Source organism: Oryzias latipes, chromosome 24 (assembly GCF_053564925.1).
Source record: "Oryzias latipes strain Hd-rR chromosome 24, Olatipes_Hd-rR_3.1".
Taxonomy (NCBI): domain Eukaryota; kingdom Metazoa; phylum Chordata; class Actinopteri; order Beloniformes; family Adrianichthyidae; genus Oryzias; species Oryzias latipes.
In genome coordinates, this window is record NC_136260.1 from 22,458,514 (window position 1) to 22,481,830 (window position 23,317).

General features: G+C 42.1%; 1 protein-coding gene across 5 annotated transcripts in view; it reads right to left on the reverse strand.

Moving 5' to 3' along the window:
- The window catches only part of klhl29 (kelch like family member 29), a 280,668-nt gene extending 257,773 nt beyond the window's left edge, over positions 1-22,895 (reverse strand). For 3 of the 5 annotated variants that reach the window (XM_011491437.4, XM_078943199.1, XM_078943205.1), the window contains exons 1-2: positions 22,599-22,895; positions 10,214-10,282 (exon numbers count right to left, since the gene is read on the reverse strand). The gene's annotated coding sequence lies outside the window, so the exon portion shown is untranslated. The remainder of the gene's footprint in view (positions 1-10,213; positions 10,283-22,598) is intronic. The other 2 variants (XM_004083387.5, XM_078943201.1) reach the window with 2 other exon arrangements.
- Positions 22,896-23,317: the final 422 nt, after the last annotated feature.

Consider the following 23,317-nt stretch of genomic DNA (forward strand, 5'->3'; position numbering starts at 1 on the left):
TTCATTCCTGCAGGCGCAATCTCCAGAAAAAAAAAAAAGAAGCACAAATCTTCAAGTGCTTAGCTATATGCACAACTGCAAATGCCCTGTAGTTAGCCAACAATAGCTTTACTCTGTTTGTGTTCGGCCTCTTCATCTCTGCTGAAGGACTGAAAGCAGCCACTTCACAGGGAAATGCCGTGTTTGTGAGGAGCTCTGGAAAATGACTCCTTCTGCATGCAGTAATATAGATATGTACCATAATAAGGTGCTCTCTGCTGAAGGCTGTTAGAGCTTGTGTCAACACCAGGGACATATCCAAACGAAACTTTGGCAGATGATACTCGCAATTAATTCAGAGCAAATTTCCACGCAGTGCTGCTGACCACAGATGATAAGAGGGTACATGTGAATTCTCTGATAGGAGCCCCTGGTGGGAAATTAATTTTAGCAGAGAACATTTGGCCCTTGCTGAGTTGGATGTAATTAAGGTTAAAAAGGAGTTTTTTCTATAACAAGCGTGGAAACTGCTTCCTTTCAAATGCATCATTGTAAATCTAACAGAGGCTGAGGCGGCCCGGGCGAGCGGCGGGGCGTCCGGGTCTCAGAACGTTGGGGCGTTCGTGGCAATGTGAAAACTTTACAAGCAGCTAAGGGAACTGCAGCTGGTGTTTTCCAGTTGGCAGTCTTGTTAAAGTAAACCAATCTTTAAAAAAATAACAGGAATATACACTGCGCTGGAGGATGGAGAGCATTAATAATGCAGTTTTATGATCTGCAAGGATGAAATTACCTTTAACTGTCCTCCCGAAGAGAACATTGTTTTCTGTCCAGCTGAGTGCACCTCCAGACGTGAAACTAAACAGCAGACGTCGGCGGCTGTGAGGAGCATCCTGACACTTAATGACACGGCGTTAAAAAGTTCATGCCGCCCAGAATCACGTCGCGTCTCTGAAGGAAGCTGAGCTACAGACACTCAAATGTGAATATTTAGAAGAAAGTAAATAAAACGGACACTTTTTTAGAATACTCTGGTTAAGGAAGGATGAGAAGAAGAAATGAACAGGCTTTTTTTTCCTCATTGATGATTTTTATCACAACGCCACATTCCTCCCTTCAACTGCCAATTTAAAACAGACAAAGAAGGAGATATTTTGAAATGAATTGGGTAACTACAACCTGTTATGCAGCGAGTGTTGATGTCTGCTGTTATAAATCTTTGTAATTCTTCAGCTCCCGGTTCTGTAAATGAATAACAGATGGCGCTGCAAAAAAAAAAAGCCCATTTTTAAAATGTCCTGTTTTTTTATTTTATTTACAAGTTTGACCTTACTGTCACAAAGATTTGCTAAAGTTAGACAATGTTTAGCCGAAGTCACATGAACCTGAATGGGTGGTACTAGATTTTGGGTTGTCCGGGTCTGTGGAGAGGAGCGCATCTTCAGGGGAGCGCAGGTTGAGGCTCGTACGGCTACTTCAAGGGACGTCATGTGTGAGTGGTAAGTGTATCGTGAATTACTACTACTGCTCCTGCACCTGGCTGTGGATCCTGCGTCTGGCTCGTCTCGCCCCCCAAGTCATCCCCTGAGTCCATCTAGATGAAGCACGTCTGCTGGACTTTAAATATGTAGTTGTAGAGTTAGATAAGTTAATTCTTCTCTATAAGCTCTGGCATTGCCATTCCGTCCTGGGGGAGGATCCCTCCTTCATGTGGACACCAATGAGGTTTCTTTGTTTTTTCCGGAATCCATTTTATTTAGGAGTTTTTCCTTACCAAGAAGGAGGATCTAAGGGCAGGGATGTCCAGTTAGTTCAGTTTAGAATCTTTCTATTGAATTCTGTGTGTTCATGATCCTTTTGGTTTTATGTTTTACCCTACATTTATCTGCCCAAAGCCCATCGAGACGACTGTTGTTGTGATTTTGGGCTATGCAAATCAAATTGAAAATGAAATTGAAATTGAAGTATTTGTGAGAATAATGGATGTAATGTGGGTCGGTGTCCTTACGCCACACTCTACTGACAGCAGGCAAATGCTGCACGCACAGTGCACGTGATACCCGAGATGGTCAAATACCATATTTTCTAACAGTCAGGTTGCATGAAGGGAGCGCACACGTATCACGTGAACAGCACTAACAGGCTCCTTGCGCAGTTCGAAGGACTTTGAAAAACATGCCTGCGCCTCATCTACTTCCTCCTTACGTTCTGTATATGTGTTCACTCAGACATGTCGCCCGCTGCATCGCCAAGACTTTAAAATGGCTAAATGTTAAATGATGTATACTTTTATAGCTCTTATCTACTTCCTTTAAAGGCCCAAAGCGCTGATCGTGCACACTTTGATTCACGCCAACCGATAACCACCAGCAGCAATGTGGGGTTCAGTGTGTTGCCCAAGGACACTTCCATACATGGCAGGAACCAGGTCCAATCAGGGCTTGACCACTTCTACCTCGACACCTTGGCTAAGTCTAGATCTGGCCCGCCAAACTGGAATAAATAATATTGATGATACTTAATAATGTTTTATCTTCCCTGTAGTTCTGGTGTCTCCTCTTAGATGATGCTCCACAAATAAATTGGCCTTTGATTAGGTACAGAAAGTTGTTTGGAATTCAAATGGTGGTTGGAAGACTTGTTGTTTTTCTGAAATGTATGCGTGTTTTCCGAGTCGGAGAAGTGTTTTTCCGATCAATCAAACACCACACGAACACAGCATTCCTCTAAATTTGCGTTTTTCCCAGAGGGACATCAACCCATCGGTGGAATTGGCATTAAAATGACATTAATAGAAACAGAAAAACTCCAGAATCTATTTTAAACTACATTTTGATTTTAATCAAAATTAAAGCTCGCTTTTCATTCAGATTCCATGTTTTTTTTTGTTTTTTGTTTTTGTCTGATGAGTTGGGTTACCAAAACACTCCACTCCATTCTTCCTTGTCCGGAAATTTTGTCAAATTTCAGAACCCTTTGTGGCCCACAAGCCAAAAAGCTTGCACCCCCCTGGTCTAGAATATAGTTTTTGTTAGTTTTGATTGGTTTTCCTGGTTGAAAAATGTTTCAGTAGTCCTTACTAGCAAAGTTGTTGCGTACTTTTCCTCTCCTGTTAGGCCGTGTTCAAGCTGTTGTGTCCCCGAGGACTCTTTAAGAAAGAAGAGACGGCGCTGATAGTGCAGCTCAAAGTGCCAGCATGGCCCGTTCACAGATATTAGCCTCAATGGCCCGAATAAGATGCCATGCTGAAACCCCCGCTGTGCGTGTGCGAGTGTGTCAGCCTCTTCAAATTCTATGCTCCTTTAACCACGGGCCGGCCCCCTGCTGTGCCTTACATCCTAATCACTGGGGGAGACAATACCTCACGTTTATGTGACAAGAATATAAGGGGGTGCGTAGGACAATGCAGGTCGCATTCCTTGTTTATGATTGTGCGTTTACGTTCCGCCTTCGCCGTGGTCTGTTAACGGCATGTGAATGGGATGCCATCTTTAGCCGATGTGGGGAAGGCGGGAGGTCCCATCAATGCTAAAAAGTCTTGCGCACCTGACTGAGTCAGAACCGGGTCAGGGGACAGATCCTGAATACACCCCATTAGTTTTCTGTCTGTACTTCATTCCATCCCTCTCATTTGCATGGAGTGGGTGGGGGCCCAATTTCAAACTTTAAAAGAGTTTTGAACTTCCTGCACTGCAAAGCCGTGTCCGTTGTGTTTAGTCACGTTGAAAATGGTGTTCTGGAAAGATGACAAAGTTCTGAATGAATGCCTTTATCCCCTCACAGGAGTACTGTCCATTAGGCAGAGGCAGTGATTAGAACCAGCTGTGATCATGCTCATAAAGAGAAAAAAACTATTCTAGCTTGATGCTTTTCTGCAAACACAGGGTTCTGGTCGGAGCTGCGTTTCTTTAAAATCTCTTAAAGATGATGATCTAGTCCGATAAAAATTGAATCGGAGTCTGTGTGGACGTCCTACAAGCGTCCTACGGGCGCGTTACGGGAGCGTAAGGACACCGCACGACAGTACAGTGCATGACACTTCCATGAGCCTGACAAATACTTCACAATACACTTACCACACCAATGACAATGGCGTGTTCTATTTTTATGACGCTCCTTGAGGTGTCTGAATAAGCCTTAAGGTCATGTGACACAGCCACGATAAACTTTATGTACATATTGCGCAGATTTAAATGGGGCATACATGAATTTGAGTGGAAACAGTGAGAAAAGTTTTGGTCTTTACATGAAATGTTCACCGATGTATCAAGAATAAACCACGTTAAAAACCACAGAAAAAGTAGGAATAAACCACACCACATAAACATGAACATGATGTGTATGATTACTGGTGTGTTATATACAATTCATTATTGATTTGTGCATCAATTACGTTACTTTGACATAATATGTGCATCGTATACGCGATATAAAGGTTATATATCGGTGGTACAAGCGGCAAACGTCCATTAGACATACGTGGAACAGTCGTGGAAAGACACAAATTTGCGTAAGAAATAATTGCGTATAAACTACATAAAATACCACGTAAACTGCGTATTTCTAAGCCAACTAAATCTTTAAAACTTCTAAAAAAACAATTTACATGAAGACCCATCGGCCGAGATCCGTGACGGATATCTTTGCACACCGACGAAGGACGAATGCATGAAACATTTATGAATTACGTACATTTATCATGAAAGACCAAAATTGAGCAAAATGTGGTGGCACGATCTTTAAGGGAACTGTAAGACAAACCTGCGTTCCCCTTAAGAAAGACGCTCCTTTTTACGATCCTCTGAGGACCATAAAAAAAAAAATCTTGCAGCCTCCTAACGGTTTAACCCCATATAAACGGTATGTGTTGACAAGTTCACACCGCCCTTGGTAATGCATGTTCAAACTGCTTCCAATGAAAATATAAATGCAGTTTCAGGCTTCTGTGTTCAAAACTCTCGTGTTAACACATCAACACACATGTTTACACATGTATACACAAGTCAGTATTTGGTTTTTACATAAAAATTGTGCAAAAATTCAACACGCATTGAAAGTTAAACCAGTTGAACTTTGACCAATCAGAGACTCTGATTTGGTAGTGACGGCTGGATGATGTCTACTTTAGTTCACGGAAGTGCCAACCATTTGAAAATAATGGTTAAGGATGAGAAATTATAAACTGACACCAAGTCTTTCATGTATCGTAATAGAGCAGTGAAAGAAAAGGTCTGGAGCAAAACTCAACAGATTTGCACCGCTACGACATTTCGCACCGAGCCTCTTCCAACTGTTCATGCTCGGGCAGCGGGTAGAACGTACGCTAAAAGTGCGATCAAGAACCTGAAAGCCTGTTGTGTTCATAGCATGAGGCCTAAGGCTGCTAATGTGTCTTAGGGTAGAACATAATGGAAGATTTTGTTCTTCAGTGCACACAAATTATATTTTGCTTTGTTTAAGAAAAATACATTTATTTTAGCTCTGATTTGATGATTCAAAGGACAAATCCAAACTCCAGATCAACTTTTCTGACCTTGTTTAAGCTTTTTACAGCTTTCATCGTCTCCATTATGAAATGGGGTCAGAGAGTTAATGACTACATCTTTAAAGAATACACCGATGATGCTCTGCCATTATCAAAAGGTGAGCTACGACGCTCTGTTAAGAATAAAAAGGTTGAAACCCAACAAATCCAGAGATTATTCCTTTTACAGGTGGGGATTGTCATGAGTAAAGAATAAAAGAATCGGTTCCACCTCTGAATCAGTTGTCTAAAGACAAATCCAGACAGTGACAGCATCGTGTTCAAACGCACCTCTGGGGTTTACCATCCAGCGCTGACAAAAACCTGTGACTGTCGGAGTCTCCTCTAGCCGTGTGTTTACCTGCTTCTTTCAAAACGCGGCGGCGGGAGGGGAAGGGGGCTGCTTGTAGAGCCACCAGGGGACCCGCTTTTCCTCCTGGCAGAAGCTTGTCATCCATCATTGTTTGAGCCGGCCTTGAATGGGACTCAGGCCGGCAGCTTCCCTCGCACCGTAAGGGGACGTCAACATAAACAGCCAACTGATGGGTAAATAGGTGCAATGATGACCGCTGCTCCCTAAGATGCACGCTTCAAAACAATCAAAAATAAATCAATGCCTTCCAGGTCAGACTACCAGAATTACGTTTTAAAGAGTGCAGCTTGCTTCTTGTTTTTGCTTTTATTTAAGGCAATTTAACATCAAGAATAAATGACCGTCTTAAATTCTTCCATTTTTAGGGGTCTAAATCAAACAGCGTTTCAGAGAAATAATGGCCTAGCTGGACCTAAATAATAAAAAGTGTTTGGCTCTGGAACAATTGGGAGAAATTTCACAAACTGCTTCATGCCTTTTTTCTTTTTTAGAATAGCTTCTTTTTTTTTTAACCACAGTTTTAAGACCTTTTTTATTTCAATATTGAACGTACTGTGATGTTGCACACAAAACAAATAAATGAAAACCCATTCCACTTCAGGAAGATACCTTCAGTTTGGGAAATGCAAATGAACCAAAATAAGACATAATTATAGTTTTCGCAGATCTGCTCCACCTGCTTTTCTTTGCTTCCAGGTGCGTAGGTCACATAATGCTGTGTCATCAACATTTCCACTGCACATGGGTTGGTTATTTTAATACTCTTGATTATAAAAATGCACATTATGCAGCTTCTGGTCTTCTTTAAGACATAAAAATGTTCTTTTCAAACCAGATGGGGCCCAGATGTCCAACTTGTTGTGCCTGATAAGGAAAGATGCAGGTTTGGTTCACTTAGGATAAACATGTGGTTAAGTAGCGGTGACCACATTTAGTCTGAGTAACCAGGGTTATTCAAGACCACATTAGGACCAATGAAATCCAGAGGGGGGGGTCATGTAGGGCCGACCTCCTCAACCAGACAGCAACAGCAATGTTGCCATACTGACTTTTGATGTTCTTCAGAACATCAAAACCACATAATCTTGTGATTTTTATTACTTCTGGAGACTCCGACGTGTTTTTGATTCTTCTCAACGATCAGCGTTGTAGTGGGCCCCACCCACAATACTAACAGTGTAATCCAGAGCTGCCCAATCCTACCTGTTTGACAGTTCTCTCTGCACAGCTTTCTGCTGATTAGGTGATTCCGGTGCATTGTGATTGGCTGAACACACCTGATCCAGGTCATGAGCACCAAGAAGTGCAAGGAGAGCTGGGAAACAGACAGGATGGAAGATCTGGAGGACCAGGATAAAAGAACTGCAGAGTCAACAGCTCTCCGGAACTTGATGACCACTTAGATCCAGATCATTTTTGTAAATTTCTTCCCAAAAAATAAACAAAATTCTTCTGAATATTTTCCAATTTGAACAGGATGAAAATAGAAAGATTGTTTAAGACATTTTATTTAATCTATTTAAATTATTATTTCTTAAAGACCCACTGCGGTGTAAAATGAATTTATGTTATGTAATGAAAACTAGGATCAACAAAGAATTTCTGAGTATTTCTTTGTAGTAGAAAGTAGTTTGAAAATGATTTCTTTCATACAAAATAAGCCCCCTGCTCTGCTCCATTCTGATGCATCCGTGTCCGTCTTTGTTTTCCATGTCTGAGCTGAAATCTGGATCCAAACTGATACTGGTCGCCATTTTTGTTGCACGATACGTTAGGTTGGGGTTGTGAACGACTATTAGTCATGGGTGATGGGAAGGGCGCCCTTGCCCACAACTCAGAGGTGAATTTCTGATGAACTCCTGCTGCTCTGCAGAAACTATGTCCTATGTGTAATCAGAGTGATTGGAGTGGGCCATGAAAGAATGTAGGAAATCATAGGGTTTTTTTTCATTCTTTATTCTGTTCCACACTGAAATTCCTTCTTTTTGAAGCATCCATTACAATTAGGGGGTGTTAGAAAAAAATCGGTTCTGCAATGTATCGCGATATTTCATTTGGCAATACTTGTATGGATTCAAAATGCTGCCAGGACGATATTTATTTAATTATTTCTGAGTTTGACTCTTGTTTTCCACTTCACCCTCTGACCACTAGTTGGCAGCAGAGCACATGGAGCCTCTTTGAGCAGCTCTATACCACACAAGACAACAGGAAGACCTCAGCTAGAGGTCTACTACTTAGTTTTTACTTTGGATGGGTACCGAACTGAAACTCTGTGCCAAGTTGCTGCCAGCAACATATAAAAGCGCGGATTGCGGTGCTTTTTAGCGGACTCAAATGAGAATGAGTGAAGCACTGCAGCTTCACAGCGGCTATTGGCAAAGCGGGCCAAGGTTCTGCAGAACCTCCCAGCAATGGATTCTAGTTCAGTGACCAGATCGATCAGAGGCATGTGTACAACGCTCTGAAAAAAGGGCAACGGCGTGGCGACAAGCGTTAGTCTACTTCCGTGTGTGTGAGAAAGTGGAGCTGATATGTAAACAAAGCATCTTTGCCACATTTAAGCGTCTCCTTCATCCTGTCTTGCTGCTGCTGCATCATCATCACACTTTATTGTTTCTGCAAAGAATTTGTGTTTCCCCCCTTCTTTATCTTTGAAGCACCATTCAGGCTCCTGTTTCACGCTCCGTTTGAAAGTACTGGAGAAGCTAAACTTTATGAGAAATTATATCATACTTTAGAACCTTATTGGTTTGAGCACATTCATTTTTTTTCTTATACTGAAATATATTTTGTTGTTGAAATCAGACATTGTTGACTCTTCCCTTTCAATATTTTAAGTTACCAAAATAAAAGCACCACAAGTTTGCCTGGGTAAAAGCAACTTATGTACGAGATACAGTTGCAGTGCTTAACATTGGGTCATTAAATAAAATTAATTTTACAATTTTATTACAATGGAAGACATATTGAAATTCAGGTAGAGTTTTTCTAAGTCATATTTAAAAAAAAAAAAAGAAAGAAAACGTGTTCCGGTACAATATCGGGATACGTATTGTATCGCCAGACTCTTGCCAATACACACCACTAATTACAATTAAACTCCCATTACCCGCTACTGTAAACCAAAAAAAAGTTTATTTAGTGATTTTTTTGCAGCTCTGACAAAAGCTAAAAGTACATTTCCTTTAATGAAGAGACAGCAAGTTGCTTGAAGTGAACAAATGCATTCTGGGTGCATAGACAACTTCTACATCCACCAAGTGCTTCTGCAGGAACAAGCGGCACCCCGTGGTCCAAAGCCGCGGCACCTAACAGGCTAATGATACACTGAAGAGGTCCTCATCAACTTGTATAATATTTAATCCCACTAAGTGGCAACCACCATAGGTAAACGGCAACACTTGTAGCTTCATGAATTGTATTTTTCCACTTGACCACATAAACATGGATGAATAAAAGAACGAATCAAACCACCCACTGCTTTACGGTTCAAACATGCGGCTTTCAAACGTATGTGCAAAAAAAAGGATAAAGCACACCTGACGCCCCCACCACCACCACCACCACCTTCGGTGGGAGCTGAAGCAGAGAGCATGCATAATGAGTGGTGTTCATCAGTGATGCACTGACCCAGGACTGGCACATGATGATGCACTCGCCGAGACACAAAGCTCGACCCCCACCGACGCCTGCAGCGCCCACGACTGGTCACCCCGCTTGGGGATCAAAGGCTGTGTGTGGCTCTAATCAGTCCTCACAGCGGGTAACCCCATTAATTCAATTTTATTTCATCAGCTGTAAGCAGACCAGCAGAGGGGCCCCGCGCATTCCGGGGCTCCTGCGGTCCAGGAGTAATCCTATCTCCTAATGACCAGTCCGAGTCCATAATTGCTCCAAGACCAGTTCGGCTTTGCTCGCCGACAGAAATGCTTCCGTGGGTGGGCAAAACAAAGACAGACAAAGCTCATTTTCATTTAGACGGCGAGCAAGTCGGGCAGAATTAACGATGCCATATCTCAAGCCGTACGAGGCGATCAGCCCCCCGCCGCGGCGGGCCAACGCCACATGTGCACCTCTGTATCAAGGAATCAAATTTAATTACAAGACTACAATCAAATTAACCTTTTTTATGTACCAAAAATAATTTCCCTTCAATAATAGGATTGATCAAATTGCTCTGATTAAATTCTGGAAAGCAGTCGTGAAAATGATGAAGCAGAGAAAGCATGACTGGCGTTTTATTGTGGGGTTTTTGCATCGCGCTGTCTTGTCAGTCTCATAATGGGATGTTTATTGGAATATGAGATAATGAGCTTTTCCTTATCTTACCGCACCTTTGGTCTCTGGTGGATGGGGATTCTCATCACAGACAAATTGGATCTTTTGAGTTTTGCCGTCTACACCTGCAGAAACAATAACAGAGTGTGAACACGGCGAGGCTTTAACAGAGAAAATTAAAAATGCAGCAGGAGCGTATTGGCGCGCGCCGTCGCTTAATGAAAAATCAGGCATGCCTTTCCTTTCAGATCACGCGTGTCATTTTAGGGGTCTGCGGAACAGACAAACAACTACACAGGAACCTGCCAATTACCCCCCCACCTCCACCAGCACCACCTGTCCAGTGTGGATATCAGAGGTCAAACTCAGATAACGTAAGGTCAAGCTGACGGCAAACAGCTGCAAAGCCTTGCAGCAAATGAAAGGCCGAGATGAATGTTTTTTTTTATGGCGACAAGACTGAGGAGCTTGATTTAAGATGACGACAAAACAGGAAGGGGGGGGGCACTTTAAAGGCTCCGTTGTGGGCCGAACAATGCTGGTGTTGGTAAAAACAGGGGACATCTGACTCTGCCGCCTCGGCCTCCTTTGTCTGAGTCTGGCTTCATCACTGAACACTCTGCATTGTCCCTTCAGCCCTCCATACACGACCTATTGTGTAGAGGTGAGAGGAAACTACGGTGGCCCTGAAGTGCAATTCCCACCGACAAATCAGTCCACCCAAAAACGTATTCAAGATCACGACGACAGCTAATATAAAATCATGAAATAACAACATTACTTTTTTAGAAATCAAAGCAAAATTCCAGAAACCAAAACACAATTAGAAGGAGCTGCGTTTCCAGAAGAAACTGTGCAGAACCAGCGAACTTCTGCACCAAGGATTCCCCATGGATTTCAATGGAGGCAAGAATCCTGGAAATCCTGGAATATCTGGAAAAGTTCAAGGATTTGAAGGACCACAAAGTCATAGCTGGAAAAAGCTGAAAGAGCTGAACATTTGAATAGTTGAATGGTTAAAATAGATGAAAAATTGTAGAAGGAGATAAGCGGGAAAAAATGGAGGAAGATACCAGATTAAAGAAAGATTTAGAGAAAAACAAAATAAAATAAATAAATAAATAAAAGGGAAACATTACGGAAAAATAACGAAATTTCCAAAAATAAAGTTTTAAAAAAGAAAATGGAAAAAATGTTATGGGACATCCCTGATCAGATGATGGCGTCAGACTTTTAACGTTTGAGTTTTTTTGAATGCATCTTCAATGTCCACAAAGTTTAAGATCATTGCTTCAAATAACCTTTGGTCGAAATGATGGACAAACGTCCCAATTTTTGGGACCTTTTGTGATATCCCCCTCAACCGCCGCCGCAGCAAATCAGCAGTCGCTGATTCGCACACGGGGATTTAGAAATGTTTACAGCGGATGCCCTTCCTGACACTGCCCTGTATTTTACCCGGGCTGGGGACCGGCACAGGGAGACTTTCAGTAATCAAAAAGTTGTGTTAAAAAATAAAACAAAAATTTGACCATTTATGTGTGACTTTTCACTTTTTAATTTTAACATTAATTCTTGACTAATCAAACTAATTTAAATATCTTTACATAAACCTATATAACATTTCTTTTTTTTGTGTTCCTTAGTTTTTCTTGTGTTTTGATTGCAAATACTTATGATTATACAATAACCATGAAAATATACTGTATAGTTGTCCTTGTACAAACCAGATATGAAAATTTGAATCCATTAAATGTGAAATTTGTCTAAAAAAGAAGTTATTTGCTTAAAAAGGAGGAAAAAGACCCCAAAATTTGTATTTTTTTTGGAACTTCGTTCTAAAGTTAAATTTTTTTCCTTTGTTAAAACTGGAAACCACCAAACGAAAATTGAGGATTAATTTTTATAGCCTGAATTTTGTTTTTCTTTAGGATGGAAATCTTTTCGACCCAAATGCTCCAAACCTCAGAATGTAACTCTTTAAACTAAACAAGACTTTGATCCGGTTTATTTTGTCAAACAGAAAAACTGTCTTCATGGGAACTCCCTTTTTGGACAACAGAAAGTCAAAGGATGGCATTTTATTTTGTATTTTTCTGGATCAAAGCAGCGCAGAAAAAAACATGCTGTCTTTGAACAAGGCACTGACAACCTCCCACTGTGCGGGGCAGCTAATAATCACAGCCGATTTATGATGGGAAGGTACATTTTTATCTCTCCTCTGGCTCATTCCTTAAGGTAAGCTGCCAAAATGTTTCTCCTTTTTATTTTATTTTTTAAAGCGGTAGAAAATTGAAGCATCTGCTCCCCTTCAAAGCAGCGTTCTGCTGATCTGGACGTTCTCAGGACGGGGCTGCAGAGCACAACGGCAACTCTTTAAGAAGTGAAACGTGCCCAACGCTCATTTATCTTTGTTCTGCCGACTACCTCGGTGTCATATACATCACCCTGGACTTAATAGCCTATGGAATGTGTAGACATGTTCCTTTATTCTGGAAAAAGAAGAGGGGGAAGAAAAAAAGCAATTTCCAATGTGATGATTGTGCAAAAATGGAAACCAGGGACTTGCCAAACCATCTTCGGAGGGATGATGAAAGCAGCTCCTTCGTGAAGCTGCAGTCCAAAAATAAAATCCTGACACATGCTTGTTTATGTAAGAGGGCTAAAATAATCCAGAGTTGAGTCTTATCAAGAGTTCGAACCGTCCAGCTGAGCGTGGAAGCTGCCGTTTGCTTCAGCCGAATGCTCAATAATCCGGCTGTTTTCATGAATTTCCACACAGTAGTTAACCTGAAACTGAGGAAGGCTTCTTTTCCAAGAATTTAAAGTCAAGGAAAATGTTTGCGACTCCCAGTTTGTCCCGTTTCCTTAATATCAGACGTACGGAGAAGCGAGCGCTCTCAATTCCAGTCACACCAGCCATCCTTCAACGAATTAGCATGAAAACACCCTGAAACATCCTCATTTTATGAACGAGGAAGGTGAAACACTGAATGTTTAGCAACTTCTGCATCAAAGGCATTGGTCTGTCCGTTATCTCCGCAGACAGAATAAGAGTTCCATCCAGACATCTATTGTGAAACTTGTCAAAATGGAGCCCAGCTACAAATCATCTGTATTATTATCAACTGATTGAAAGCAGCTATCTAACTGTGAAAAGCACTTGGAGGCATTATACATCAATTTTAATGGCGTTTCTTAATCAGAAGGCTGAGCAATCAGCAGAGACCAATTAGGGTCTGAGAGATAGAGGCCCAGCAAGCATTAATATTCAAACTTGGCTTCCTTCGTTCTCCTGGAGGACAGAAGTGATTTTTTTTAATCATTTTTAGGATTAAGTAATTCAAAACAAAACTCACCGTCGCCGCAACGAGAAACTTCACAAAAGCATCACCTTTTTAAAAGTCCTGAGTGTTAATAAAAAACCAGAGTAGATTAATTTTTGTCCAGAGGGGACAAAGGGAGACGCTTGACTCACAAATGCCAGGACTCTCCGCAGAGCAACAAAACCAGAGGCCCTCAGCCGTATCTTTACAATGCCACCTTCAGCGGCAGCCTTATTAACATTATGGATAGTTTTATTGTGGAGAAAGTCTGCACGCCTTCCAGTACAAAAAAAAAAAAAAACTGTCATAAAATGTGCAGAAAGCGGACAGAAACTTTGGCCTTTATGTTTTTCCAAGCAGCAGTTCACCTCTCTCTGGGTTTAAAGGCTCTTCCTCCTTGGCTGCAGATACAAGTGTCATTATTTATTTCATTTTCTTTGTCTGACTTTAAAGTCAACTCCAATGAACTGTATGAAGAGGTTAAGTAATTAGGGGGGAGGGCATCTGAGTGCAGGCATTTGTGCAATCGTTGGATTCCTTTAAACTCCTGTTTAAAGCTGCTTCTTTTATCAGAAACTGATGCTTTTTTCCTTTTTCTTTTTTTGAAAACCTCCACCTACAGCGGAGAGTTAATAAGTATGTAGGTTTGCCCACTTAAACAGAAATTGACAGTCTGTCATCGTAATAGTCGGTTCATTTGAACAGCCAGATAAAAAAGCCCCCTTTAAAGAATTTATATACATTTATTTGCATTTCTAATTGGAAAAGAATAAGTATTTGGACCCGGTTTGTGGCAAAATGCTTCTGATCAAGCACAGAGGTCCAACGTTTTCTTGTCGTTTAAGACCAGCGTGTGCACATATTTGGAAAAATGTTTTCCACTTCTCCTTGCAACTGTGTTCACATCGCCCTCGCCCACTTCCACTGACAAATCTACTGAAACGTGTGCGTTTGTGCGTTCAAAACGCTCACTTTGGTGGAGCGATACGCAACTCTTTACAACCGGCTTTACGTACAAAAAGTGCGGTCACGGAGAACGCACTGCAGGTTAAACCAGTTTGAACTTTGAAAATTGATCATGGAGTTAAAAATTATAATTACATTTTGTATCAAGCTGGAATTATACGACACAAAGTCATATATATATAATTAAAAAAAGAGTCTGGAACGAGATTCACCAGATTTATACCACTAAAGCATTTCCCACCAAACCTCTACCAACTGAATACATAATAAACAGCAGTAAAAGAAAAAGGAGAAGCCCCTCCCTGTTTGTTCAGTGTGAACATCAGTTTCCCATAGGCTGTAAACTTTGGGTCATGATCCTGTTGAAAGACCCATCCACGACCCAATTAAGGAGGTTCTGACTCAGCATTTGACAGTACGTGGCTCCGCCCATCATCCCATCCCACCCCAAATCAAAATGTTTCCATCTCCATGATTGACAGTGGGGGTCATAGGCTACATTTCTCTCCATCCAAACAGCTGAGTTGATGCCTAAGAGCTCCATTTTGGTTTCATGTGACCACAACGCCTTCTCCCAATCCCTCTCTAATCGTGAAGGTTTTCATTGGCTAACTTCAGGCGGACCTCCACATGTGCCTTCCTGAGCAGGGCTTCTTAGCGAACTCTGCAAGATGTGAAACCATTGTGGCGTAATGTATTCCCAATGGTTATTTTTGGTGCCTGTGGTTCCAGCAGGTGAGATCTGGTTTGGAGCCCCAGACCTATAAGGTGAATTGATGATCACGTTGTTGTATTTTGGTACCTAACCTCCAGCTTCTTGCTGCTGGTTTTGTTGTCCATTCCGGTCTTGTTCAGGTCTACGATCGTCCCCCTTTTAATCCACTGATAGCTCTTCAGTATTCAGGACGTTTGGGGTCTTTGTGGACTGGTGACTAGTTCAAACAGGTGTCTTCAGGTTGATTAGCAGAGTCTAACTGGTCTGTGTCAACCAGATCTTTGTATTCACGCCTGCAGAGCAAACAGTAAATCAAAAGCTTTTCAGAGGCCTAACCTCCTTCTTGTGTTTTTAATCAACACTTTTTTTTAAAGTAAGCATTGATAGCGTTAGGTTTGGTGAGGTAGTTTGGAGCAAATCTCCCATCAATCACTGCGCATTAAAGATAACATGCGAACACTGTGAAATATCTTAAGTGCGTTTCAGCAATCAGCAGGCCTTTCTCGTTGATTTGCTGCCACGCGCTGCACAGTAACTCCTAACTTCCATTTATAATCCTTGTCATTGCAGAACAATCCACTTCCAGCATAAATTAATCAAAACTGTAGAGCATGGAGCCAATATTTTATAGGCTTTTCTAGTGCCGGGCAGAATACATCCAAGCTGAGGCGGTAAACAGGGTCTATTGCAGATGCACATCACACCTTCTGCAAACACAAGATTTATGAATCCTCTTCATTCAAAAGCCACCTTTCAACCTGCACTGTTGGACTATGTAAATCAGACGTGGCTGCGAGCCCCCGCTGTGTGCTTTCATTAATTGTTTACATATGAAGCCATCACTGGAGATGAATGCAGCTTTTACTGATGCAGAACGTATCTGAAAAAGGAGGGGGGGGGGGGGGGGGGGGGGGGGGCAGCCATGTTTGTGTTTGCAGGCCAAACACAGGCGGCTTCGTATTTCTGCATAAAGGTTGGAGTGATTTCAGGAGATTACTGGGAGAGCAGGTTGGATGACAGATACGGATGAAAACGTTCACCAAGTTTTCACGACTCCTTCATTACGGGACATCATTTAAAATAAACCTTTATGCAGTCGCAGTTTGGCGATAACAAAAGCAAAAAATTTGCATTTTCTGTAAGAGAAGTGACTTTGGTAAAAGACGTTTACTTATATAGCGCCTTACCACCTTCTAAGAAAGCCAAAAGGGCTTTACAGTGACTGTCCTGGTCACACACTGATGGCGGCTTCGCTGTCCAACTCTGGCGCCAACCGGGCAGGCAGGGCGGGAGCCAAACCTGCGATGTACTGATCACCTGCTCTACCCCTGCACCACAGCCACCCCACTTTGGTGAGCACTTAAAGTCCCACCCCCATCATCTTTTGATCTATTTTCAAATTTTGATCTATTTTGAAATTTGATCTATTTTTTCCCGGTGGTCTTTTAATTAGGATTTTAGCCAAAATTCAAATAAAAATGTCTTTCTCTAGGATAAAGGTTGTGTCCAGATTCCTTCACTGCTCACTATGTAGTGCAATTGCCATTTTATAGTCCTGTCTGAATATATAATTCCAACACTGAGTGCCCTAGAAATTTCCCAGAAATCTCTGCGAAAAACCAGTGTGCATCGATGCTCAATAGAGTGGCAACTATAGACCACAATGCATTGCGTTCGAACAATTTTTTGCAAATAAATATGTTCTTAATTAAGGTTTTTGATCATCCTCAGAACACAATGGATTCATAAATAAATCTTCCTAAAATGCTCAAATTTAAAAGTTTTTACTTCATCAAATCAGTGACGTCATATTTGAGGTTTATAAGGCCTATATCCTGCTTTTCTTACCCCTTTCAGAGTAAACTATATCCATACTATATATATGATCATATATAACCTTTGGCACACTAAAGAGTGATTTTTATATAAAATATTCGTTTTTTTCCTGAGTTCTTTTCCTAGCAGGAAGTACGACAACTCGATCTCTGAGGCTCACTCTTTTGCTCCTTGTGGTTGCCGCCTATTTTATGACGCTAACCTAGAGTCGGCCTAGGCAGCGTGTCTGCGTTTCTCTCAGGAAAGCAAACAACATCCAAACTTTTGCAAGGATGAACGCACATATTGAGCTCATAAAAGGAAAGCGTTCACCGCCAGCGCCACAGAGAAAGTGGGTGTGTTATCCTAGGGGCGGAGCTGGCAGCGCAGACACTTCCTGGAAGGGGCGGTTCCCCAATTTGTGATGTCACAATGTGGGGACCCACTTGTTTTCAAGGATTAGGAGGAACAGGAAGAATGAAAACTATAATAAAATTAAAAGCTCAAAAAAGAGGATTTTGCATGATATAGGCCCTTATGATAAAGGGGACTCGGACATAGCCATAGTTTCTGCCTCTGAGTTGTGGGCGGGATTCACGGTTGTGGATCAACCCCGCCCCCTTTCCCCTCCCTGATGCTGAGAGCTCGGAGTAGAGAGCCTTCTACGTCACAAATACGCTCCTTTTCAAACTGCATGTTTTCATCTGCACCTGGTTCACAACAATTTGAACTAAGAAAAAAACACTAAGTGAACAAAAAACACTAAGAAAAACTAAAATGGAATTTTAAGCTTAATTTCTTTTAATTTATATCCTCTGTCATCAGAAAAATGATTCAAAAACACTTTAAAAACATAATTTTCATCAGATAGGGGTGAAATGTTTTCCCCTTAAAGTAACAGAAGTTCAGGTTTTCGTCATCACTGTCAAACCCGGGTCTGACGTTCCACCTGAGACCCGGTTCCAGCCACAATATTTGAGCTCAGCTTCCCCTCAAGGCTGACTAAATTATTCAGATTCAATTACTCCACTTGTAATAAATTATTTCCTCATAGATCTGTGTTTTAATGCGATTAGTATAGTCTCACTAAATAAACGCCATGTTCTGTATTTCAGTGACTCCGTCTTACTCAGAATGGGTTTTTATATTATTTTATGGAGGAAATTCATTTCAAAATAAGAGCAGAGAAGCTGGGTGGAAAGCTGCAGCTTTGAGATATAAAGGAAAGTGGAAGCAGCGGTGGATTTGTTTACGCCTGTGATGGGATACAAGATGATAGAGATTTTCCGTGTCCACCTCCTTCTCGTGCCCCTGCGGCCACCCCCCCACGCAGGCGGCTAACAGGCTTATCCTGCCCCCTGTGGAGCCCTCCCCATGCAGATGTGGCCTCACAGGGCTGAGTCCGCAGCAAAGTCAGCACCTACTTCGTTCCTGGACGCAGTTATTTATCGTCAAACCCATTTTTTAACTATTACCAGACCTGAAAGTTTGAAGTCAAAGTGTTTCCTGAAGGTGATCTTGGCCGCTCACGTCTCAGAGGATGTGAGGGATTCACGGCTTCAGTGTTTTTTGAGAGCTTTTGGTTCTGTGCACAATGAAACCGCAGGCTTTTTTAGAAACATGATACCTGCATCAGAATCCCTTCAGCGACTGCGTTCAAGAGGGCAGCTGAGAAAAAAAAAACGCTTTTCATAGTTCACTGATTTCTAAGGAGCTTAGAAAGCGCTGCATTCGCTCGCGCCCTTTTGCCCCGTGTCTTAGCAAATACATTTTTCCTTATATTAACCAGTGGTGCAAACTATTCAGGAGAGTTTTCAAGCAGAGATATAGCAGGAAAGAAACCAGAGGAAGGAAGCAAAAAGGCAGCAAGTGCAGGTGACGCGCTGGCGCTGACTGACGAAGCTGCAGAGAAATTCTTGACCTGCGTCCACCTGTGCTTCCTGGGAAAAAGGAGCCACACCTGCAGAAGCTGAACCAACCGCAACAAGGATTTCATTTCAGCAAGGATTGAATGGTGTTTCAGTGAAAAGTAGAAAAAGAAAACCACTGCTTCCTACTTCTACATTGCAAACATCAATTTCAAACTCTAAATAAGCACTTTTTCTAAAAATAAATCAATAAATAAAAGCATCACAACATAAATACTGATTCTTGTCCAATAAAGCAGTTACAGCTTCACAAAAACGGACCATCTGCTGCTTCTCAGTGGTGTCTCCAGCAGATGCTGACGGTCCAGCTTTTCTGTCTGTCAATCATTTTCTCCTCAGCTCAGCCCCCACGGCTGCTGTGCCCTCAGATGCCCTCAGATGCCCTTCAGATGCCCCTCGTGCTCTAATTTACGCTAACGCAGAGAAAAATTCAAATGGCGGATAAACTGAAGGAAAGCCAGAACAATGAGGATGAAAATGCCATTTTTTTCTATCTGTCCTTGCAGATAATGGAAAGAATTAAAAACACATCATATTAATGGATTCAAAGCTATTTCAAAATGAAAAGGTATTTGCAAAGTCAGCAAAAGTTAAAAAAAGCGACACAAATAAAATATAATAGTTCTACTCATTTTTAAAACTGGAAAAATTACACCAACAATAAATGAAATAAAAGGTCATCTATGACCTCCGTAGCCCCATCGTCTTACTGTACAGTGAAAAGCTGACATATATTTTTCAATATAAATTGTCCAGATTATAAAATTAAAACATTGCAAAATAATAGCATATGCAGCTAAAACCAAGGAAAACTTCTAGTGTTTCTTCACAATCCTATAGAATAAACTTTTCTAAAATACTTTGCTTTTTCTTTTGTTGTTTCTTTACAAAAGTATTCAGACTCTTTCAAACTGCAGTATATTGAAAAATTAATAAAATCACGAGAAATCATTAACGTAATTTCTATATGTAGCCGTCACTTTCAGTCATGATTGTATTTGATTAAAAAAGATTTTTATCTATTTTTTTTTTTTAGCTCGGTAGAACTATTAACGATAATTTCTGCTATTTTCCATTTCTGGTTAAAATATATATGCAATTAAATCTTACAAAAGGATCTTTTATATTTCATAGAAACACAAATGCCACAATTTCTGATTCTGCAAAAGTGCACAAAGCAAAAGATGAGTTTATTGTCCACAAAAGATGATGGCAGATGATTTTGTGGTTCATAATAAGAAAAAGGAAAATTAATAATTATTGAATTGTTTTTTCTAAATTTTTGAACATTTGATTTGCAGATTAAAAAGCTTTTTTTTATTTTATTTAAGGGGCCGTTGAGGACTTGAATGCATGAGCCAATGAAAGCGTATGAAAAGCCTTTAATAGGCAGCCTGGTAACAAAGACAAAGGGGTTTTAGTTACCTGTAGTGTCACTAAATACCATTAGAAAAGCCTCAGAAACACTTTTCTGTAATCAGGTGAAAAAACCTCAGAGATGGAGCAGTGTTCTTTTTTTTTTTTTTTTTGGGGGGGGGGGGGGGGGGTCCTCCTCCATCATCTGGAGAAGAATGCTGTCAAACCCATCGGCCATGGAAATCTGGGCCCTCCGCCGCATTTCAGTGCTTCTGTAGCAAACCCCTGCACAACTCTTTAACCAGCTTCCAATCCCATTTTCTGTGAATCCCTGTGATTGTTTTGCTGACAAACTCCTTCAGAGGAAGATTTTAAAAAAATTAAAAAAAATACAGAGGCACATTTAAATAAACTGGGAAACAGACAATCATTATATGGAAAATTGGGTAAGAAGGAGCTCAGGCGCAGATTTAAAAACCCCCCTACAGAAAGGAAACACTTTAACCTTGTGAGCAAAATGGATTTCATCTTCCACCAAAGGCGCAAAAAGAAGAAGAAAAAAACCCAGACATAACTGCTCTTCCATTTCTATTAGATTGGAGCGTGTTGGTCCAGATTGACTTTGATGCCCACAGCTCCAACAGAATCAACGTAATTGCCTCTCCACTTTTATATTCTTGTTTAAAGCAACAAAAAAAATAAGGAATTGCAAGTACTTCAGATTGAAAAGGAATGGATGTGGTCGTGAACTGAAGTATTTCTGTTTGCCGTAATGGAAAAACTAAAAATACAAGATCCTGGCTTATTGCTGTTGTGAGCCCCACACAGCTTCTGCTTGCGAAGAGTCCCAAGCAAGCCTTAAGCAGTCAGCAACAACCCGCTGACTGCTCAGAGCTGCTCCGGCCTCACCTGCGACCCACACCTTTAGGATCAGGTGGTTTCAAAAGGTGCCGCCGTGGTCAAATTAGACACTCCTTAGGTTGCAGAATCCCTCTGCTTTCTGGGGTCAAGCATGAAAAATAAATAAATAAATAAAATAAAAACAGCCTTGAGCTGGTTGCAATTTGCTGACCATAACAAAAGAGTCATTTCTCGGGTGGCCTTTGCTAATAGGATAAAGGCCTCTGGGTAATTTCTAAATGAATTCCTCAGCCCAAAGCAGTTCTTGCAAAAACCACATTTAATAATTATTCCTGATTGACTTTTCCAAAAACCTAAGAAACTACAACCCATCCCCATGAAGATCTGCCGAGCAAAGCAGGTGTTTGGAGCGCCATTGTTGCTGCTGGATGGTCATCCGCCTCCATCCAGACTGGTTACTCCAAACATATAGAGGGAGAGCGCAGGTATTGGGGAGAGGACTCCCTCCTCCAAATGGCTCCAGCTATGAAGCCTTACATCCCTGACCGCACAGCTCCCTGTCTGCACGCGGAAAGGAGGACTAAAGCCCTTAATCCCAGCCCTCATTTACGGTAGCCTGCTGGAGGAGAGCGCCCGCCTCCTGCTGCACATGCTCAGCCCGTTTCAGTAAACAACACCGGGAGCGCATCCATTCAGGAGAGGAAACGCAGCCGCGTCAGCCGGCTGCACATCTATTAATACAGAGGAGCCCACGCTGGTGGCAGAGCCTGTAAGCAGGCGTCTCTGCCAAGACCAGAGCGCAGACAAACGCAGGTGAACAGGGCGGCCGTGGTGCAGCGGTAGGGCGGTCGTCCCATGATCGTAAGGTTGCAGGTTCGATTCCCGCCTTGCATGCCCATGAGTCGAAGTGTCCTTGGGCAAGACACTGAACCCCACCTTGCCTCTGGTGGTAGGCGGGCGCCTGTGTTTGGCAGCGGAGCGACCACCAGTGTGAGACTGTGTGTGTGAATGTGTGTGTGACTGGGTGAATGGGTCTGTGACTGTAAAGCGCTTTGTCCTTGTAGGAAGAAAGGCGCTATATAAGTATACGCCATTTACCATTTACCAACTTTCTCTGGATGAAGATGGTGGGATTAAACTGACAGTCAGGTGTCACGTTTACCTGTCAAACTTAGGACAAATAAAGTTGTTTGCGTCTTTTTTTCTCAATAATGCATCATGCATACACTGTACAGAAAGTGTGCAAACATAGTTTTGATCATCACACGATTTGCCCTCTTTCAGGCTGCAGGAATGCGCCATCAGTCAGAGCCGAGAGTTAAAGCGTAGAGTTTGAAGCGCAGGAGCGCTTGCGCACAAACCGTTCGGTGCGCTCCGGTACTCCGCTCCGGACTGGCACTGGGACTGATCCTCTTTATCCTCATTCATTCAGAGGCGGAACTCCTGTCCGGCGACGCTGCGTGCGCGCGCTTACCTCTCCAGCCGCTCGCAGCCGCTGTTCCCTCCGCGTTTGTCCTTGTTTCGCCTCGGCGCTGCTTATGCCCGGATGCTGTCTTTATCCCGCAAAGACCGCAGACGCATTTTACAGCAGGGAGCGTGGCGCAGGGCTGTGCGTTTGGTCAGAGAGTGGCCTGACAGCGCGCGACTCCGCACGTCACCAAAACGCTGCGGACCGGGGGACTGACGCGTCTTTCTGCGCTCGGCGCGCGGCGGCAGATCCGGCTGTTCGGAAGGGCTGGCACACCGTGTGGCCACTTTACTCCCGATGCTGCTCCTCCCCTTTCACTTTGTTTTGCTGACAAGCCCTACAGCGCCTCCCACCAGTCACGGAGTGCAACTGCAGTCTCCTGCAGAACTGTAGTCCACGGAGCTTTCCTATCCGGGGGAGTCTGGATCAATAGCAGCCATCAGAGGAGTTGAGAAGTTCACAAATTTAAATAAACTATTCCAACTTTTTCATAAGCAGCTGGAAAAAATTAGAATGGAGGCACATTTACAAATAAGTTAGATTTTTACATTAATTTGTTGATAAATATCTTGAAAATAATTGTTTGCTGACTCCATGTAAAGACCAAAAGCCTCTACCTTCTGGTCAAATGCTGGTAATCACATTTAATTTGCATCAGCAAATGAAGCCTGATTAGGCAGCAATGAAAATCAGCATGGCTCCGGCGAGAAACAAGCAGCACAAAA